This window comes from Triplophysa dalaica, chromosome 10 (genome assembly GCF_015846415.1).
Source record: "Triplophysa dalaica isolate WHDGS20190420 chromosome 10, ASM1584641v1, whole genome shotgun sequence".
Taxonomy (NCBI): domain Eukaryota; kingdom Metazoa; phylum Chordata; class Actinopteri; order Cypriniformes; family Nemacheilidae; genus Triplophysa; species Triplophysa dalaica.
The window spans coordinates 21,699,844-21,720,775 of NC_079551.1; the positions used below are offsets into that span (position 1 = coordinate 21,699,844).

Below are 20,932 nucleotides of genomic sequence, written 5' to 3' on the forward strand. Positions count from 1 at the left end.
TTTATTTTGATGGTGAAATGTGGTCGTTTTATGACTCAAGTGCCTTATACATGTTTATTCAATAATAAGATATTAATGAAGCCAACTATCTTTTTCCACACATTCTCATCAATCTGTGAATAAATAACAAGCTGTTTTAAAATTGTGTAATACATACGGCAAAGCTCAATTGTGTGTGATATGCCAATGTTTGTGTGATCCTCGATGGAGAGCAGCCACTTTAAAACGTACATGAAGACGAAACACTGAAATAATTAAAATAGTAATGTTAGGTTTAGGGTTTGGCGGCTAAAAAATGCAAAAATTTGTGTGTCATACACACGCAACAAATGCCGTGTTATATTCACGCACAATTGAACTTTGGCGTAAGTATTACACAATACTGCGACAGTGCGTATTATTTATCCACAATTGATGAGAATTGGTTCCAAATTTAGATTTTCGCTAAAATATTTAGTCCCTGACATGTCAACAACAGATAACTGTAGGCCTATACACACGCTGCACAGTGATATGCAGATATTTAATCAAACAGGTGTTTCACATTATCACCAGTACCATATTTTATATTTTAGCACAACTGTAGTTCTGTATCGACCAATCAGCATCCATCCTTTTTATAACATCAAATGGAGCATGTTGTTATGAAACAGAGTACGATTGCCATTGATTTCTATGGAGCTGTTTGGCTTATTGGGCTGTTTGGTTGTGTGCTAGCGTGGTGATTAATGAGGTATTTTTGGCAAGTTGGCATTACTCAACAGTGCCATGACGGTTTTGTTTCAAAAGTGCTGGAGTTAGAGAAAGAGGGATTTTAGCCCATCAGCAGTATGTGATGTCAGCACACAGGACAACAAAAGAGAAGTCCAAATCCATGGTGTTTGCAGCATTACAGGGGCCCAGGCCGGGCTGAACACAGGCCCTCTTTTCACAGGGACAAACATACCAGAGCGTACACGCGCACACACTCCTGCAGGGTCTCTCAGCAACCTCCCCACAATCTGTCTTCTAAGGCTGTGTGCATTTGCATTTGTTCATGAATTAAATAAATGATTGCGTTAAGGTAGAATGTAATAATGCAAAATGTTGTTAGGGAGCTATTTTATTTAGATTGTTATAACCTAATATTATTAACCTGAGTGAAACTGACATTTCCACATGAAACGCTTCCTGGAAATAACTATGGTGTTCATGGAAAATGGAATCCTTTTTTTTCTGGATTCAAATTGTACATTTGACTAAATTAGTGGTTAATTCTGATGAATTCTTTCAATTTCTTTTGTGTGATATGCTGTTGCCCCAGTGAGAGTTGTGTTGTCACATCGTAAGAATGTACATGACCATGTCAATTATGTTTTCCCATGAGATCATGTTGAATCAAGACACGCCGGAGTGAAACCTAGTGTATGTCACAGCTTCACACAACAAATTCAACACTGTTCAAAGGATTTTTTGTCATGGCTCAGCTTTAACAAATTGATGTTATTCTATGTAAAAATACATGCTACAAACTATTTAATTGGGTTGGAGCTTAAAATATAGTTGTATTATATTAAAATACTGTTGTGTCTGTTATGTTAACTGTTATGTCATTGTAGATGGATATGCGTGCCAGTTATTCATTTTTAATGTGCGAGATGAAATGTTAACAGAATTAGCAACACTTGCACACCTTTATTTGTTTAATTCTGTGCCTGTAACCCTATTGTGTTTTCACTTTTAAATCTTGATTTAATACCCAACTATCACTTAAGAAGGAAAAGCAGATGGTTAATATGCCACCGAAATGTTTCTCTTGCTAGTTTTGTGGTAGCTTACCAGCAATTTGTGATGAGCAAATACAGTAAATGTACCATAACAGGGGTTTGTTATGTGACGTAAATATAGATAGAGCATCTAATAACAAAACATTTTCATGCTGAGTAGAAATAATAGTACGGCTAGTAGTGGTATCGCAATTTACATCAAGGCAGCGACCTTTGACAACCTCGCACGGCGAGATACCTACCCAGACCTGATCAACTCGCAGTGTTTACCGGTTACATTTCATTCTTTTTGTTTTTTTTCTCAGCTGTTAGAAACAAGAGATGGGCACCGTAGGAGCGGCAGGGCTGTGCAGTTTTCTCTCATGTCATTTGTAAAGGGCTTAACCCTACTTGGACCTGTTTATTTGCATCCCTCAATAAGTATCTCTCATTCACAATGGCCAAAACATGCTACTGTACCCCGATAAAGCCTGAAAACACAGTCAGCGATGGCATGAACTGACTCTGAAGGACGGGTATTGTGGATGTTGCCACTGCCCAACAAGCCCTCTTTATGATGGGAGAAATTATGATGGCCATGTTGAGCGGTGGATATGCGAGATTGCTGGTGGCGAGCAAGATAAGTCGAGTAATTGTCACTTACTGTAACAGCGACTTCCATTCATTAATGGCCCGTGTCTAATAAACTACTGGAGGAAAGAAGACCAGCTGTACTCCGATGCCTCAAACAAGGCAGCTCTTTCTCTTTCATGACCCTAAACTTTGTCAAAAGGCGAAACTGTCTATGAGGCGCTCAGTGATTCAACAAGGCCAAACAGAGATTCCAATAGTGGTTTGTGTTGGGGAGCAAACAAGGCCTTTCTTTTTGACTCCGTAACGAAAAATAGTCCGTTCACGAGGAACAGCATAAATTGATATAGCTTCTTTTAGAGTATAGTTCCAGTTGAGTAAACTGGAAAACAAACAATTCAGAGACTAAAGAGATACTTGATACTTGTTCTTTACTATTATGTATCTATTATTTGAAGAAATAGTCATACTGCCAAACAGGTTCATATTACATCCCTAAAAGAAAAAGCACTTGATTGTACATTTTTGACATACATGTTTGTATTGTAAAACAAGTATAGTACACTAGTGAGAGGTGACTTTAAGAATAACAGAAATTAAATAGAACAGTGGGTAGGGGATGCTGAAATTCCTACTTATTCTAGAGATACACAAACCAGATACATTCTGTCACGCATTAATGAAAGCCCTCCGAATCCAATTCTAACATGTATTCTAATTTACAATTGAGGGAATTCCACACAAAATTCCTTTTCTAGGGTGATGGCAGAGGGAAACTGTTCAGTTTGGGTGTCTTTGCTGGATCATGGTGGGCTTTTGTGATTCCCTCTCAACTTCCTCTCATTTACCATCTGATGGAGGCTTTGGAATGTGACAAGTCCTCGTGAAATATTTCCTTTCATTTCCCCCAAAAAATGTTTGCTTTAAGGAAAAGTTTGCTTTAACTTTTCTTCACTTTTCAAACTGTCCTAAGATAACTTATTGCCTGAAAACAATGTCATTCTTGTGGGAAAATTGGGAAGCCCTTGCAATGTCTCACTATAAAACCAATGTAACAAAACATATTTTGATTCAAATCCAAACTTCAAAAATCCAATTTCTATTCGTGTCTCTTTAGCATCCGTGGCTGTGCGGTTACAGTCAAACCCATCCGCATGGACGTGGGTTTATATTTGTAGAGCGATATCATTTTTGCCGGGGCTCAAACAGAACTCCCACAAGGATATTTGCTGTCATTAACTTAGCTCATGGCAGTTTAGCACAAACCAATTAAGACTCATGGTTTGCTTATCCAGTTGTTATGTTCCTCTGAGCGCTATTGTGACTAAGACCATACATCCCATTGTTTTCGAATAATGAATGATTCCTCGGTTTACTTTGGGCTAAACTGGGATATAAGTTTAAGGCGGCCATAAGAATGGGCAAGATATTCTGCAAACCACAATTCAAACACCAACGCTCTAATGACAAATGACGAACTTCAGAAGGTCACAATTAAAGTCAACAAAAGTGTTGTACCACTGTCACACTCCTGGATCAGTCCATTAAGCCACTGAGGAATTTAAGAAAGTAAAGAAAGGATAAGGTGAAGCAGGTTATCTGAAGAGTTTTAGAAGATAGTTGGATTAATAAATCCAAGGGAGAAGTGGGATTGTCTTTTAAACTTGCAACCATCTGCGTGGATGGGACTTTAACCCATGTACTGTATTTGGGAGGGATCAATAGATGCTTGCTAAAAGAGCTCTCTCACACTCTTTTAGAGTTTTTAACATACTCCTTGAAGGGGGAGTGAACCAAGGGTCATTGTCCTGATAGGGGGCAAACAGTGGGATCCAACAGGAAAGGAAACACACGCCCACTACTCCAACAACAGCAGGAGAAAGAAAGCCCATTACATGCTTGAAAATCAGCCCACTGACATTATTTTACTCTCGCTTTCAGACTACAAGTACTACAAGTTGTGAGATGGGCGGATGAAATTTTCCTTGACTCAGACATCATAGGTTTCCTGAATGAACCTGCAATTGTGGTTCTGTATTGTTGTGTTTTGTTGAGTGTCACATATCATAAATGAAAATGAGGTAAAACAATGAAAGGGAAGTTGATATCAAAAGCACACGTACACAGACGTGTGTCACATAAGCCTGGCAAGAAAACGGGTTTACTCGAAAAACCCGGAGTAGAAAAACTTGTTACCAGAGAACTGATTCATAAACTGCAGCATGCCTGAGAACATGCAATAAAAGATTCCTAACCACTGTGGACACACCTGCAAAGTCTGCGATGAACAATTGCAGAAGTATCTACTATACATGAATTCTCAGCCAAGTTTAATTACAGTAGATGTTTGACTTGACTCTTCCCTCCTCTCTTTCTGTTTTTTTTTTTTTTGCTAGGTTTTTTCTTCCAAGCATGGCGGTGATAATTGGATTGTGTGGACACCTGTATGAGTGCAGTATATCCAGGGGATTAGAGGATGTGATGGGTGAGTCAACTTAAATTATTGTCACGTTAACCCGTACAACTGGCAGCCACAACCCCCCGCTCCTTCTAAAATAAGGTCCCAGAACTTCTCCAACTTCAGAAACGACCATAACAGCACGGCATTGTTGTTTTCCATGCTGTCTACAATCTTATCAGAACACCTCTGTGACCTATTTCCCCCACTGTATGAAATAATAACCAGCTTTAGATAAGTTAAGATAAGGTATGATCTATTGGCCTTTTATCTTTAATAGCATCCCAAAAAATATTGTAACAGTTCATCTTTATAATACATAATAGTTTTTAGACTCTGCCTGCCAACAGCTCTTGTCTAAGCCGGTTTGGGCGGCCATCTTTAGCAAGAGTTTGTAAACAGAGCACAGAGTGTGTAGAAGGGGAACAGAGGTGCTGAAAGACGAGACAGCAATAGTGAAACTCAAGCCGGTCGTTGGCGTAGGGAAGAAGGGGGGGTTGTTTGACCACCGGGATGAGCGATGAGCTGACGGTCCCATCAGAAAGCACTGCCACGGCAACTGTGTGGATTCACTAGGTGTCATCTAGGCAGGTAATTCATCAGCCCATGCAGGCCTGGGCCTCTGAAAACTTCCCATGGTCACTTCTGAGTGCGAATACGTAATGAGCTGGAGGGCTCCACATTTGCCACGGCTGATTAGACGAGAACAATAGGCCCAAACAGAGCTGGCAGCACCCACAATGGGGACTGGAAAGCCTCAAGGCATTGCCTCCATATTTCTAGAAGAGGAACTTTGTCGCCAGACTTCCGAAAGTGGGTATAAAACTCAAGTGTGCAATTCTTTCGATAAAATTTCTGTGAATCCACATTAAATACATGATTTAAAAAGTTAATAAAGTAATAATACTTTATTCATTTTTGTGTATGATGGTGTAAGAAACCGTTGTAAATTTATCTCTATGTGGTTGCTAGAGTAATTTCTGGCCTATTTCAAAAGTACAAACCCCAAGTCTTGTATCATATTCTGTTTCTATAAATTCTTTGTAATTCTGTGTTAATTCAGCATGTAATTCTATTTCTCACTTGATTCATCATCGACAAGACCAAAAGATACATCTGAATGCTTAGACAAGTTTGCAGTTTGAACAATGTTGAGGTGTTATTCAGTTGCAAATGGCGTAGGACTGTTGAAGAGTTTAGTACTTTGACACTGAAAGCTATAATCCATAACTTTTGCCTCACCGTCTCCCTCTCTGTTTGAAACATGAAATTCAGGCTTCTTCACGTAATTATTGTTCCGTGTGTTAAAATCGAATGATGCCAAATTTAGGTTTGACGACAAAATTTTACCCAACAGATTAACTTATAAATCATTATTTTAGGGATAATGTTGTGAATCGGGGTAAAAAAACGTGTCTACACCAGATGTGACCGGTGCGGCATGACAATGGCTTGTTCCTAAAAGGATTGTCGTGCGCCCCGCATCCAGTCTGGACAAAATGTAAAACTATAATAGGTTCTAATGCGCTCTATTGTCTTTTATCGTGTCGCACAGTGCCCGGTGTAGTCATGTTAGGTGTGTGAGGCCACCGTTTGAAACAATGATTTTTTATTTACTAGCTTAGCAAGTCCCTGTGAACCTGAAGTTAGGATGTTTTTACTTCCATAATCTGATGCATTTCTGATTGAAACCGAATATAAAATGAGAAAAATAGTTGGTGTGACTTATAGTGGGGGTTTTCCATTGCGAATGGATGTTTAGACTGTTTCATCAGACGCACACGCCTGGTCTGAAGTTAACGTACAGTCTGTGTTTGGTTATAATATAAAAATATCTTATATTTAAAGTAAATTAATATTCATTTATTTATATTAATTGTATTAAATTAAATTAATGCTACTTTGATTATTTGCGATGATCTACTGAAAGTTATGTTTGGGCCACATAACGTTTGTTTGTTTTTGTTGTTGCTGCTTAAAACAGTCTATTAAAACACCTCTGCATTTAAAAATGGAACTGACAGCAGACTGGGAGGAGGAGTTAACGAATGCTCCACCCAAGCCGTCTAACTGATGTCATCGGAGATGGATAGCCACTAGAGGGCGGACATGCATTTTTATATTTAGTTTAAAGATCATGAGGGCACATGATTTTGAAAAAGAGAACGACCCATCACAGTGATAAGCTATTAAAGACTGCAATATTGCATAATAAAATATACATTGTCACTTTTATTTCAACAGGATTTACAGATTGTAGTTTAAATCAGGGTTTTGTTCAAAATTTCTAAGTTTGGGTAATGATAAACAGTTACGCTTAATTTAGCAAGCACAGCTAAAGACATACTGAAATAAGTACTCATTGCTGATTATTTGTGTACAGTATTAATGTGACTGTTTATAGCAACATTAAAATGAACAGTCCCTTTCTGACCCACCAAAAATTGTGATAATCTTAAATAAGCAATTAGTACGCCTGAAAAAGAAATCCACTTCATTAGTGCCTTTTGTTTGACAAAGAGGAACTGGCTTGTGCGGCGCGTCCAATCTCTGCAGCAACAGTATCTCTTTAAACGCGCTCCACAAAATGAGCTTCTGTATCAGTTGGACACCGTTTCGCAGTCGACTTTAAAAATAGAGCTGATGGGAGGGAAGTCCCTGGAATATTTATTGGAGGTGTACGAAATCCACGAACCAGTGATTAAGAATTCTTCCTTCCTGTTCATCACTATTTTTCTAATTGGTTAACAGTATTTACATATTATTTCAGCGAAGAGTGGCAGAAACACGCGGCCAGGCGACGAGGCGCTGAAATAATTCACGCTTAATTGTATTTCATAAATCACATTGGGAACCCCTTCAGAATAAGCTCCCTGTAACAAAATGATAAAATGGGCAATTATGAGAAAATTCCAGGCTTCTTAATTTACTAAACATACTCGAGCGTTTTGGAGCACGCCAGATTTGACTCCTTGTTGAATACTGTCCCGATACATTACACTGCATGCACATATTCAGATTCACATTTATGCATTTGGCAGATGCTTCTAACCAAATTGGCTTAAAGCCTTTCAAGGTATCCATGTTATCTGCATGTTATGCAGAAAAATGTGCAAAACTAAAAAAATAAAATAAAATATAATGATGGTGTCTCCTATAAATGTTCTATAGAAATACACATCACATTTACTAAATGTTACTATTATCAACTGTCCAGCCCCCCTCCATTGGCCACAATAGACCCAAAACTAGTATTTGCAGTCTAAACTATAGGCTTTTAAATGCAAATAACTTGAGTGATAGTGAGAGATATCACCTCCATCACTCTCAGAGCTGCTCAGATTTCTAATCACAGTATTTGTTTTAGGTGTTGCAGGTTCTGTCCGAAGCCGTGGCTCCATGTGCCTGCAACGCTTCACCTACAGGTCACCTACGGGAGGGTCAGCCCTGCAGGCGTCATCAACTTTGACCTCAAGGTGAATGCAAGCCTTGGATCGGTGTTTAAATAATCGTGTTTGCTGTATAATGTATATATATATAGTCATTTTGTTCTGTGTGAACGAAGTGAGGATTTTTATATAATGTAAGATGATAGATGGTCTTCCAAAAAATCCTTATAATCTTTTGAAACCACAAGGTCGTGTTGTTTGTTTGATACACCCTATAAGCAATAAAAAGAATGCTTTAAAACGTTTGTGGATTGTTTTGCTTTATTTATTTTTTTGAGAGATTTTATGCTTTTAATCTTTATTTCAGCTCCTAGATTTACTGTTTTTGTTTTATAATCTATTAAAGGGATAGTATATCATTTCTTTTATATAATATCTTTTTGTTTTTTTGGGGGTGACCTGTCCTCCAAATTTAAATTGCTTTTTTAATAATTATTTATTATGTTTTTGTTTTTGTGGTTAATAATAGCCAACAACTCTTGTCTGGCTTCTCTCTTTTTGTTTTAAATAAAAGTTTTAGATTTTACTGATTTTGTTGTTTTTATTTAATTATTTGATCATTAAGATTTGTATTTGAACGTTTGGAAATTTATTAAAAGTAATAATGTTTCTGTAACCAATAGAGCTTTTAAAGTATGTGACCACTGTTGCATTCTATAGAGAGAGATCCTTTGCGACCCATCATTTGCACCAGATACACCGGGTAAGGTGATTGGATGAAAGATAATGTGTAGTGTGTAAATGTATTGTATGTAAATGAAGACAGTATATGAGTCATAATTAATCTTAATGTAGAACCTATCATTAGAATACAACACAGAGAAGGTGTAACAGGAGAAGTCTTATAGAGTATCAATGTAGCAGCCCTGCGGTGCTGAAACTCTGTCACATTACCCACTCTCTCTCTTTCTCTCGAAGCTCCGAGGCCAACGCTGTACTCTCTGCATTCACCGCTCTCTTTATTTAAACACAAAGTGTTGTGCAATGCTGGTCTCCATCATCTTCCACCGCTTCCCAGCTTCCCTTTTCTTCCATCTACGTTCATATTTGGCCATTCTGGCATTTGCGGTTACACTTCAAGTACTTTTTGTGAGAAATGATATTAACTCACGTGACTGACTTTTTTTGGACTGAGTCCATTTGTGATCAAGTGGACGTCAAGGCCCCGACAAACCGACCAACCCATGCTCCATCTAGAGCTGCATCGCATCCTACATTTCCCAGGTTAACATCAAATGTTATTAAAGCGAGTTGACCGTGGGGTCAGCCTGCGAACAGCCCATGAAAACAAACAATTAATTTGGCACGGAGGTGTAATGGGATGATCTCCCGGCAGGGCCGGATCTATTGTTGCACTGGAATTAACCGTGGCAGGTCATGTGTCACTGGGCACTGACCTCTGTCCATTCACTAGCCCACACTTGCATTAGCCATGGCCCGGCAAGGGGTCAAACACGGTTACAAGCCAACCAAACACCCCTCCCAACAAACAGTCCTTTACACTCGCTGCCCACTCGGTGCAAAGCTTCTGCCAAACAAAGGCACGGCATTACCGTAGAAGTTGCCGTGGAAATGTGGCGGCATCCAATGTTGTCAGCAAGATGTTCATCTCGTGTGAGGTCAAATATAGAAATTCAAAGTGAATCATCATTTAAACTCAAAAGTCACTTTTGCTTACCTTTCATCGTGTTTACTGTGACATATCAAGCACAGGCCACTCATCCGAATCATTTAATGTTCTATATCTTCTGTAATTTCTTAGTCTTATTGGATGTCAGTCATCCGAGGTGAAAGTTCTGGTACATGGCAGATAGAAAGAGGCGGTTGGTACGTTGCTCCGCCTGACAGATGTGCAGTGGAACCGCGGCATGTTGACAAACATCTGATCCCGTAGCCCCGGGCTGCAGATACAGCAGAAACGCGTTGCGCGGATGACGGGCAGATATGCAAACTGATATTGACGCTCATAATCCTATTTAGCATACATCTGTGATGTGACTGCTAGCGTTCGTGTCTGTTATCTGGAATGTTTTGTGGGTATTTCATACATATTTAAATGCGAGCAAACAACAGCTGTAAGTTGCCGTTTTTCGTTTCTCCGTCAGACTTGAGGAAACAGGAAGTCTCTTTCTCCGTTAATTGATTGGGTGTTGAGTGGGTGGAAAGGGCCGTGCCGAAGCCCCAAAGCGCAGAGCCTGAATTAAAACTTCAATCCCCCGTGTAAGACTCAATTTCATCCGTGACCTGACATTATATAAATGAGAAGGGAACAGATAGGTACCTCCTCAGATGGAGCTTTCCCTGAGCTTTTGGGCGGTGATGGGGGAAGGGGACTGAACCTGTTGTTCGTCTTGTCTCTGTCAATGAAAGAACATCAGAGAGACGTTTAAAGGATCCTTTAAACACTTTCAATTTACAAAGAGTCAACATGGCTTTGACCGGCCGTTCTTTCGGTCAACTGTTAAATTTAAATTTACGCATTTATCAAAAGCATCAAAAACCCTGTGCTGGAAGAATAAAACCCTAAAACCTTGTTGATGTAGATAAATTGGTAAAGGATTGCATTACCAGTGGCAAGGTTGTAGGATCGACTCATAGAGAACACAAATACTTATAAATGTAAGTGAAAAATTACCATTTTTTTTTTTTTTTGAGGCTCATGTAGACCCCAGTATGATTTGCATAAGCAAAGGCAAAAAGTTTCATGCATGAGATAGGAATTAAATCAAAATTGAACTGGACCGAGTCATCCAACCTGGAGTGAAAACTATAGTAAAGCAGTTTTCAATGATCACTTGTCACTGAAAGAATTTGGCGATAATTTTTTCTGGCCTTAACACTGAAAATTTGAGGGTTCAAAAATAAAAAGTAACTGAGCATATAAATGTAAAGCTACCTTATGTTTGTGAAAGAGATGGTGATAGAGAGGCAAAGCGTATGATCTGCAGCTTGAAATGATATTGAAATTTTAATTTTTTGATTCCAAAATGGTTCAATTGTTTTTTGTAACGTCTCAACAGTTATATTTATACAAGATAAAAATGCTTGTTCATCCATGTAATTTTCTTTTAGGTACTTTTATTTTTACCAAAAACAAATAATCATTCATGGATGTGATTTAACATAAGAAATTACAAATATGACCCATATATGCTATCTATGTTATATCTGAAATGAACATTTGTAAAGTTTATTGGCTTTATTGAAAAAAAAAAAGATTAATGCTGTAGGTCGAATATAGCAAATGAGTCTACAATAGTACAAACTATTGATTCCATCGTTGACTAAGCACAAACCAAGACATCATCATATAGCCATTGCCGCTTAAAATGGTGGACAGTGATATTTCACTGAAAAGTGTCACTATAGGGGCCAGGAGGAGCCACTAGAAACTGATTCATGAGTCCCTTCATTGGCGTGATGACTGGGCATATTCTTACAGCCTCCATGGGGTAGGACGATGTGAACAGTGCAGACTTCATAAGAGCCCACACAGGATGACTGTCTGCTCTTGACTGAGGAATTGTTTAGTCCTTTAAAAACTCTCACAGCAGCAAACTGTAATGACAGGAGCATTGGCAGATCGGAGTTTTGTTTTGAGACATAAGTGCTTGCTTTTGGTTTTGTTTCTGCATAGAGAATGTGGATTGTTTGGTTTTTATCATTTTTATTGACACTTTAATCAACCCTGGTGTTTATTATTTTAAATATAACAAAATAAAATAATGTGGGGGGAAACCTGTGTTGGTAAGGCAAGGTATCACTCTTTCAAAATTAGCATTGTGTCTTTCTCCCCGGAGACGGTTAAATCAGTCGCTCAGAGAATAGCATGTCACAGGAATCTTTGTAGTCGCTAGATGATATCTGGGCTGCCGAGGACTACTTGCCTTCTGGCGTGGCCATACGAACTGTATGAATGGGGGACGTCTGGACTCTGATACAGTAACTTGAACTTAAAATGGACAACAGCAACAAGTCATCTAGAAACTCTGCTTGCACCCAGTGTTTGATTTAAAGATAAACATAACATTTTTTTTATAGTAGCTCAGCTGTTTTTAGAACAATGTAACCTTCCCACTAACAGATTTTTAAATGTATTTTTAAACTATAAAATGATCTCTAAGAAATTTACAGTCAACAAAATACTTAACCATAACAATTTGTACACTGTATTGAATAACCATAATAATAAATTATAACCTGTGTTTTGAATTTTTCATTGCATTGAGTTGAGCTTTAGCATTTGTGGAAATAAACATTACATGGCAGAACATTATCAGTACTTTCCTATTTTTCCTACAACAATTTTACAATTCAGAAGTTAATGTGAATTAAATGAGTTCAGTGTTCAGAGAAGTCTTTGTGCTGTCTCTTTTATCTTTGCATATCGGTGCTGTCCTTCTGAAAACTTGTATCTCCATATTTGGTTTTTTTAAATAAATCATTACTATTCTTCACCTTTTATGTTTGTCATTATATAACAATTAAAAAGTAGTTAAAAGTGCTTGTCAACTTTGACATTTAATGATACATTTAAAGTACAGAATTTCCAGAACAATTGCTAAATTGGACATCTGAGGTTTCGGAAGTACATTGAAAATTTGTTTCACACTATATTGCAAATAATCATATCCGTTCAAATAAGTTACAATAAAAAATAAAGGCTTAAAATGTATATGAAAAGTGTTGCTTTATTAAGTTCTGTGTTACAGAAGCACTATTCTTTCTATGAAATTAATTTGTCTGTTATTGGGGTCAAGAATTTGCAATAATGGCCAGAGATTATGGAGGATGAAATATCACAGCAAATAGGACAAAATATTTACTTTTATATTAGATGATTAACTTAGCAAAAGGAACATTTTGGTTTTATCGTGAACCTAGCTTGGTTGTTATTTCAACCAGATCTCACAGGAAACATTACTATTTTACGAGGTGGCGATCATGTGAATCATCCAAAAAATGATTATTAGAAAAAAAGTTGAATGAAACCCCGCCCATAAACCATACCATCACAGGGACAAAAACAGAGAACGCACCAATAAGATCACACGACTTTATATAAATTAGCTAAAACAATCTCACGGGAATGCGTAACTATCTTAGCTAATTCATACAAATGATGTAAATTTGTGATTTTTTTCTTTCAGATTGTGCTCATTTAACCGTGTAAAATTGAATCTGTTGTTGAGTTTGTGTACATTGACCAAGCTATTAAGCATAAATCTGGTTTCTTCTCTCCACAGTCCACTACATCGGTCAGGAATGGTTTTTGTGCCTTCTGCTTCCAGTTGATTTCCCAGATGGAGTTTTGGGCTCTTTTTGTAAATGCAGAGACAGAAGACCGGAGCCAAATTCACACAATCTCCAAACACAAAGATTGAATTCAATCCAAAATCTAAAAGACAGTCATGGGAGTGATTTAACCAACATATGGTCTCCAATTCTGATCACTTTCAATCAGAAACTGTCTCATGGGATAATCTTTTTGGAATTGCAATAGATGTGCTGAAAAAAGTTAATTGTTTATTTTAAAGCTCTTTTTTAAGATGCTATGGATATCTCTTAACTAAATCCTTGACTTGCCACTAGGAAAAACAGAAGGGGCAATATAATTAAATGTATCACCTATAATACCGGCCTCTGGAATGATTCTACAATGCTGATTTCAAAAATACTATATTTTATGTGTTAAATAAGCAAATTTCTTAATAAAATGAAAAAAGCACTTTATTATATCATGTGACCTTCATTCTCTGATTCCCATTGGTACTGTAGTTACGACCTCACTTTTACATTTATGCATTTTTATCATGCGTTTGGTGGATACTTCGATCCAAAGCTATTTAATTTGTTGCATGGCCAATGTCACTCATGTCATCTGGTTCTTAAGGGCTTCTGTTTGGTTTGTTGCATGCTTGCTTTATTGCAGTGGCTTACACTGGGTGTGTCGAGCTGTCTCATGATCCAACTGGACCCAAAACAGAACTTTTATGTCCATTAGAGAGGAATGTGGCCGCAAGCTCTTGTGAGATAAACCATGCAGGGAAAAACTTTCTCCATGCTTCCCTGTCAGTCACCCACGCCATCCTTGTGCTCCCATTCATGGAATCTCTCTAATGAGAGTGGAAATGTCAGCTATGATACACTCGGAGAGAAAAAGAGAAACAGGGCGACGTACAAAGGGCTTTTATGCAGCCTGCCTAGTATTTTCTCCACGCTTGTATTCCGGCCGCTTTGTGACTTGATTAGTGGATCCTCTCACACATTTTCACACGTGAATTTGCTTGGGGATTCTTTTTAGTGAGGAACAGTCAGCCTACATTGCTTGGAGCGGAGCAGTGTGTTGACGGTCAAACTGTTGAGGATAACAGACAAACATGTGCTTCACAAAACCTGAAGTACACCTAATTAAACGAAACAATAACTGAATTATTGCCATATTTATGGACTGTTCTACACATGGGTTACCCAACAGTCACCATGCAAACTGTGATGCACGTTGATCAAGCCGTGATGATAATGTCCATGTGGAGCTCACTGTACAGGGCTTATTGTTTGAGATGGAGTGAATGAGTGAACGCTGGTAATGGTATCTCCTTCCAGTGATTTTCCAACTACAAAGAGGGAGAGGTGATCTTAGGTGCCACGCTGGACATGATCAATCAAACCCAGACAGTTCCCTCAGGACAGAGTTGAAAGGTCCATCCACCTGTCTCACTTTTTAAGATACAGTATCCGTATGTATTCTCTGTGAGCGCAGGACAGCTTATAACGCCCATGTTCCTCGTCAGTATAGAAGATAGAAAACTGGTTATCAAGCAGAAGAATAGCAGAATAAACGCACATGCATTTACAATGGGAGTTTATGAGGCAATGCAGAAATATGAAGCTTGTGTTCTTGTTGAATCGTTTATGTTAATGCTTGCGCGTTATTTGAGCTGTAAATTTGTGTAAAGCATTTTTCTAGAGACAGGATTTTTTTATTTGGCATTAGCAAGGTTGTTGTATGTAACTCCTGTTTTGGCAGGAAAATGGCACATTCTTACATTCTACAATGCTGTCTTTGAAATGAGATTAGGTGTTAAAAAAGCAAATGTGTTTTAATTTTTTTTAACCCTGGCCCAAAATACATTGTATGGGTCAAAATGATTGATTTGTCTTTGATGAAAAAAAATCATTAGGATATTAATCATGTTCCATGAAGATATTTTGAATTATTTCCTACCCTAAATATATAAAAAATGTTATTTTTGTGAGTGGTTGGCCTTCCAGCACATCTGATGAACAACTACACAGGCCATTTTCTCAATATTTTGATTTTTTCGCACTCTCAGATTACATAGTTTTAAATGGTTGTATCTCTGCCATTTATTGTCTTATCATAGCAACCCATACATCAGTAGAAAGCTTTATTCATCATCTTTCAGATTATTTTAAAATCTCAATTTCGAGAAATTAACCCATAAAACTGGTTTTGTTGTCAAGGGTCAAATATAATCTAATCCGATGGGCTGGCCTTCGAGAGATGTATTTGTGTCTTTGTAATAACTTTCATTAAATTGCTGTGTGTTTACCATGTTAGTGTTTGTGTGTTATTGTGGTAGCAAATATTTCAGCCAAACCCAACACTGTACACTTCACATTAAGTAAAATTAACTAACTGAACCATACTTTATATGAATAATCAACAGTATGGCTACATGTGACTGCTTTTATGCTGCATTCAAGGCTTTACTGCAGTCAGAGCCAAATTATATTGTATAAATAATTAATGATCTCTTTAAATATTAAAAGTTCATACTGGTAATAGTATCAAACATAAAAATTAATAAAACTATGAGCTCATTTGAGAGGTATAACAGATGACCGGTCACCTGTTATCCCTGGCAGGTGCATGACGGTTAGAAATATAGTTTAAGTTGACGTGATGTCATGTTGACGTGTTCCATGTGTATATTAAGATAAGAGGGCCCCAACAGTTTTTAGAGGCAGATGTTAACAAAAGAGTTTTAGTTGACTTTATAGTTTAACGGTTATTTTCCTAAAGACACCATTGGTTGTCTGTTATTCTCAGATCGTTTTTTATTATATTATAAAATAGCATATTATTATTATATTACTTATATGTTTGATGTATCATTCTGCTCTTTATTTTCTCACGCCAAGATGAATTTGCTACAAATAAAATAAAATATTTTGTAGTTCAATTGTTTACTTTTGTGGCAAGTAGCCATGTGATAAGTGGGACATTGTATATTCAACTCTAGGGCTTTACTTTGCCAAGCAGCTGGATGTGAAATACAGTACAATACCATATAGTTTGCTATACAACTGCTTACATACAAGCCACGTTTCTTGTGAAACTCATGCAAAGTCTCAATACATGTAGTTTTTAAGAAGAATTATAATATTTTATAGTCTATAAATAATAGTCTTTTATATCTAAACTGTTTAACATTGTGTACAATCAACTTTACAAAGCATTTCTTTAACACACAAAATAAGTTGAGCAATTTCAATTTATTTAAACTTTAAATGTTAAGTTGAAATGAGCTTTAAAGTTCTACTTCAAAAAAGCAAGGAATAATTTTTATTAGGGTTTATTATGTGTGTAAAATGTCTTCCAGCATATATAGGGGACAAACATGTAAGAATAGTGGGAACCAGCTATTATGTTCTCTTCTCATGAAATCTTTGGCTTTTGTTCTTTTTTCGCCCATGATCTTGGGTTGAAAAGGTGTCCTGTTGTGGATAGAAGCGAGACACAGTCTGCTCTGAGAGAGTGGCTGGTTTTTCAACACAATCATTCCTATGATAGTGTTTCATGCTCGCCCAGTTCACCTGTGCTGACGGATGAGCGTGGAAACAGGCCATGTAGAGTGAGCGAGAGAGAGAGAGAGAGAGAGAGAGAGAGAGAAAGGCCAACTCTCACCTGCTCTTTCACCTATTGCTTTGGGCTTGACTTGCCACCCACTCCATCTCTGGGTTGTTTTTAATATGAGATGTATTAGTTCTGTATTATAGCACTGCATGGAAATGTTGATACCAATGTCCCTGACCCTCCATTTTCAGCAGTTTTTAGCAAATATTTGATCAGACTGCCATAAGATTAGGCATTTTAACATTAAATGAAAAAGTGACCATTTTCATGGACACATCACATGCAAGGATGAGATCATTTGGCAACACTTTAACATCCAAAAACAATGCTTTACTTAGACTCTACTTAAAAAAAAATAGTGTACACCTCTTTAAATTCTTTACACTTCTCTGACAGACACATAGACGTACTGACCGAGCTACTTGGAAACCCGCACGGTGTGTTTTGGAAAGCTCTGGGCCTCGCATGCCTGTTGTTACCTGTTTCGGATAAACAAACCCCATGGCAGGCCGAGCAGGAGATCGCCGCTGAACACCGCGCTCGCACACTAAGCAAACTATCACCAGGTGTGCACGCATAGAGCCGATCTTCCGTCAGCATCCTGTCATGCAGAAGATGTTTATCCAATTTGTCAAGATAATCTTTCCTCAAACACGGCCTGGGCCGAGGCCTCTCGGCACACACACCGCAAGGCTGAAACGCAAACCGTCTCGTTCGAGACAACTTATATTATATGTCTCTTAACCAAATTATCTGGTTTTCCTTTTAACGCTTTTCCAGCGTTTTGGGGATCTGTTTAATTTGTCCTGAGACAGATCATCCTGCACATTACACAAATTTAGACTCTTAGTGGAGTTGTGATCTGTTTATTTTTCTGCCGGGATTACTGCTTTCTTAATGATGTCAGTTCAACCGAAATATAAAACGACACGCAAATTAGCATAAAGAACACGCGCGCCGACTGACGCTCCTTGACACCCGCTTATATTACAGCGTAAGCAAAAAAATCCCAAAGCTGATGATTTTATAATGAATCTTTTCATTTGCCACGGTGTGGATTATTTTAAAGGGATTTCAGTGGAATATTTACAAGTGTTTCATGATTCACAAACTTTATATTTAGAGAGGGGTTTATTTATCGACGGATATCATCTTAAATAATAAGCGTTATGATACAAGCCTCTTAAATGATGGGTGCTTTAATTACGCAGCTGTGCCGCATGTGAGCTTTAACTTTGGGACAACATCTGCGAACTGGATGTGGAATATTTTAAGACTTGAGAGGGCTAAGATGACAGTGTTGGAAATCAAATTATCCAAGGCACTAGGATGCCATGTTATGAAGTTTGACATGATGTGCCCAAGTAGTTGAACTATGAATATAAAAATTAAAATAGGATTTTCAAAGAAAATCAAGATGTCGATGACATTAGGCACCTTTGGCACACAAACAGCTTAAGAGCAGGCATGGAAAGTAGATCTTTGAGCAATCGCATGAAAAATCAGGAGCAAACAGAACCCGAAGCCTGATAAGAATCCAGAGAGTCAACAGAGAATTCCAGCTAATGGATAAATCACAGACTAAATTGACCAAACAAACAACTCTTGACTAGAAGTGACTTCACAGCATAGCTGAATCACCCCATGGCCAGAATGTTCCATTTTCTGCTTATTTTACTTTATTTTATTATATTACATTATTTGGCTTATTGCCATTTGTTTGCAAAGCTTTAAAATACATTTGATAAATACATTTAAAATGCTAAGTTAAAGTCAAGTCAATATTAGCTTTATAGCGCTTTTTACAAAATTTGCATTGCATCAGCTGTACAAGAAAAAACTAAAGCCAAAAAGAACTTCAAATTTTTGTTAAGTTTTTGCATGACCTGCTTTTACACCTGTGATGGTTAAGTTTAGAGGTGGGGTTTCACGCTTTCCTTTTTTCGAAGTATCGTACCTATTTGTTCAATACACTTTGAATAAAAATAGAAAATGTGCCTCGTAAAATAGTTACAAAATTCAGGCTGGATATTTTACATGCAAGGAGACGAGAAAGAGGAAGATTAATTTAAGAGTTAACTTTACAGTAAACTTTACAGCTTGAAAAGCACATTATTGTAAACAAGAATTGCAATTTTCTGTTTAAGAGAAATAAAGTGTTTTAACAAATATTCAAGCTCTTTCACAATTCAAAAGCCTTGCCGCATCTAGTATTATTGTTATTTGTGTAAACTATTGTAATTTTGTTCATGTTTTAAGTTCAGGGGTAAAAATGAATTTACTAAGCCACAAAAAAAAACTTTAATTGTATATTTAATGACAGCAGATGTGCTTTATATTTGTCATTTTCCTCATCACATTTATTAAAAGATATGTGAACATGTACTAAATAAAAATCTATGATATCTTTATGTGTAAAAACAAAATTTATTTAATGTCTTGTGTTGAAAAAAACAATGAATCACATAAAAAAGTCCTACAGATCTGAACACCACACAAAGAGATAAAAGTACATCACAGTGAATAAGAATAAAGTTTTCTCTGTGATAACTGACATTATGTCACGAATGCTTTTAAACTGAACCCTGAAAATTCTTTGACAGTCAGCACCTTCGAATGTGAAGTAATGGAAAATGCTCATTTTAAAAAGCAGTCAGGGTCACAAAACAGGTATCTAACCCCCCCGACACGTCCCGCTCACCTGCCATCTGAAACAACCACTTTCCAGACGTGTACGCACGCACACACACACACACACCTGTGGGCGGTAGATGCGGTTGACTGGAATGGTAACGCCCCAATACTGCTGTTAAGGCAACATCTCAAAACTTCCTGTGTCTTAGCAGCGTGCCGCCCAATGCATGTACCTGAACGCGTCTAAATTCCTCAGATGTCCTTTGGCATCACTTATCAATGGCTTAAAGGCGGTCACAACATGGGCAGGGATTTCCTCTGCCATTTGTTTTATACTTTAGGGCGTTGAAATGCAGTCGGAATTCAACTCTCAGCATACACAACACTACCCAACCCTTATCTTCCGCTGCTGTCTTCCTCTCTGTTTTGTAAAGCGATCGGATGTTTTTCCCGCGGGTCTTGCGAACACCCTCATGGAGAAGGTGCTCTAGATAGCACAGAGTGGAGAGACTGGTCCAGCCAGTCGTCTGTACTAGCTTTACCAACAGACCAGGATTAAACATGAGAACACCCACTAAGTCTGGCTTTTTTATCACAGGCCTTGACAATCGGGAATGTTTTCGCATACATAATCGCTCCATCTAAGCAGCGGCATGCTCGATGGAGGTGGGGAAAAATAACCTAATGACAAGATGCTACTTGATTCACGTGGGCCGATCGCATGACTGCATGAGAATTGTCATGGATAAGTCGTTTTAGAATGAATGCTTTAGAACTTTACATTTTAAATGCACCAGAAATATAGTGGGCATCAAATGTAATTTAAGGTGGCACAAGCTCAACCTCACTTATGTCAACTCCTGATGGGTAGAAACTGTAAAATGTGAAGACCAGGATTCCATTTGTTTTGGCTATAGAAGAATTGCATTGAGTAAATTTTCGGGTAAAACAATCCATTTGCCATCCACCATTTTTTTCTTTGAGCACGGTTGTAATGGATTCTGAAGGTTTTTGTGAAGGCCAGGGAGCTGCCTACAGTGACAGCATCTTCAAGGGATTGTTTAGAAGGAATTCTTTCATTATTTCTTCACCGTCATGTTGTTCAAATCTTTATATGACTATTTCTTCTGTGTGAGACAAAATAAGATATTTTGAGAAATGTCGCAGTGGG

At 37.8% G+C, this 20,932-nt stretch overlaps 1 long non-coding RNA gene across 4 annotated transcripts in view; it reads left to right on the plus strand.

The window, feature by feature from the left end:
• LOC130429804 (uncharacterized) overlaps nucleotides 1-15,805 on the plus strand; it is a 112,715-nt gene extending 96,910 nt beyond the window's left edge. For 3 of the 4 annotated variants that reach the window (XR_008907692.1, XR_008907691.1, XR_008907693.1), the window contains exons 4-6: nucleotides 4,733-4,821; nucleotides 8,162-8,270; nucleotides 13,490-15,805. This is a non-coding gene — a long non-coding RNA (uncharacterized LOC130429804). The remainder of the gene's footprint in view (nucleotides 1-4,732; nucleotides 4,822-8,161; nucleotides 8,271-13,489) is intronic. The other variant, XR_008907690.1, reaches the window with a different exon arrangement.
• Nucleotides 15,806-20,932: the final 5,127 nt, after the last annotated feature.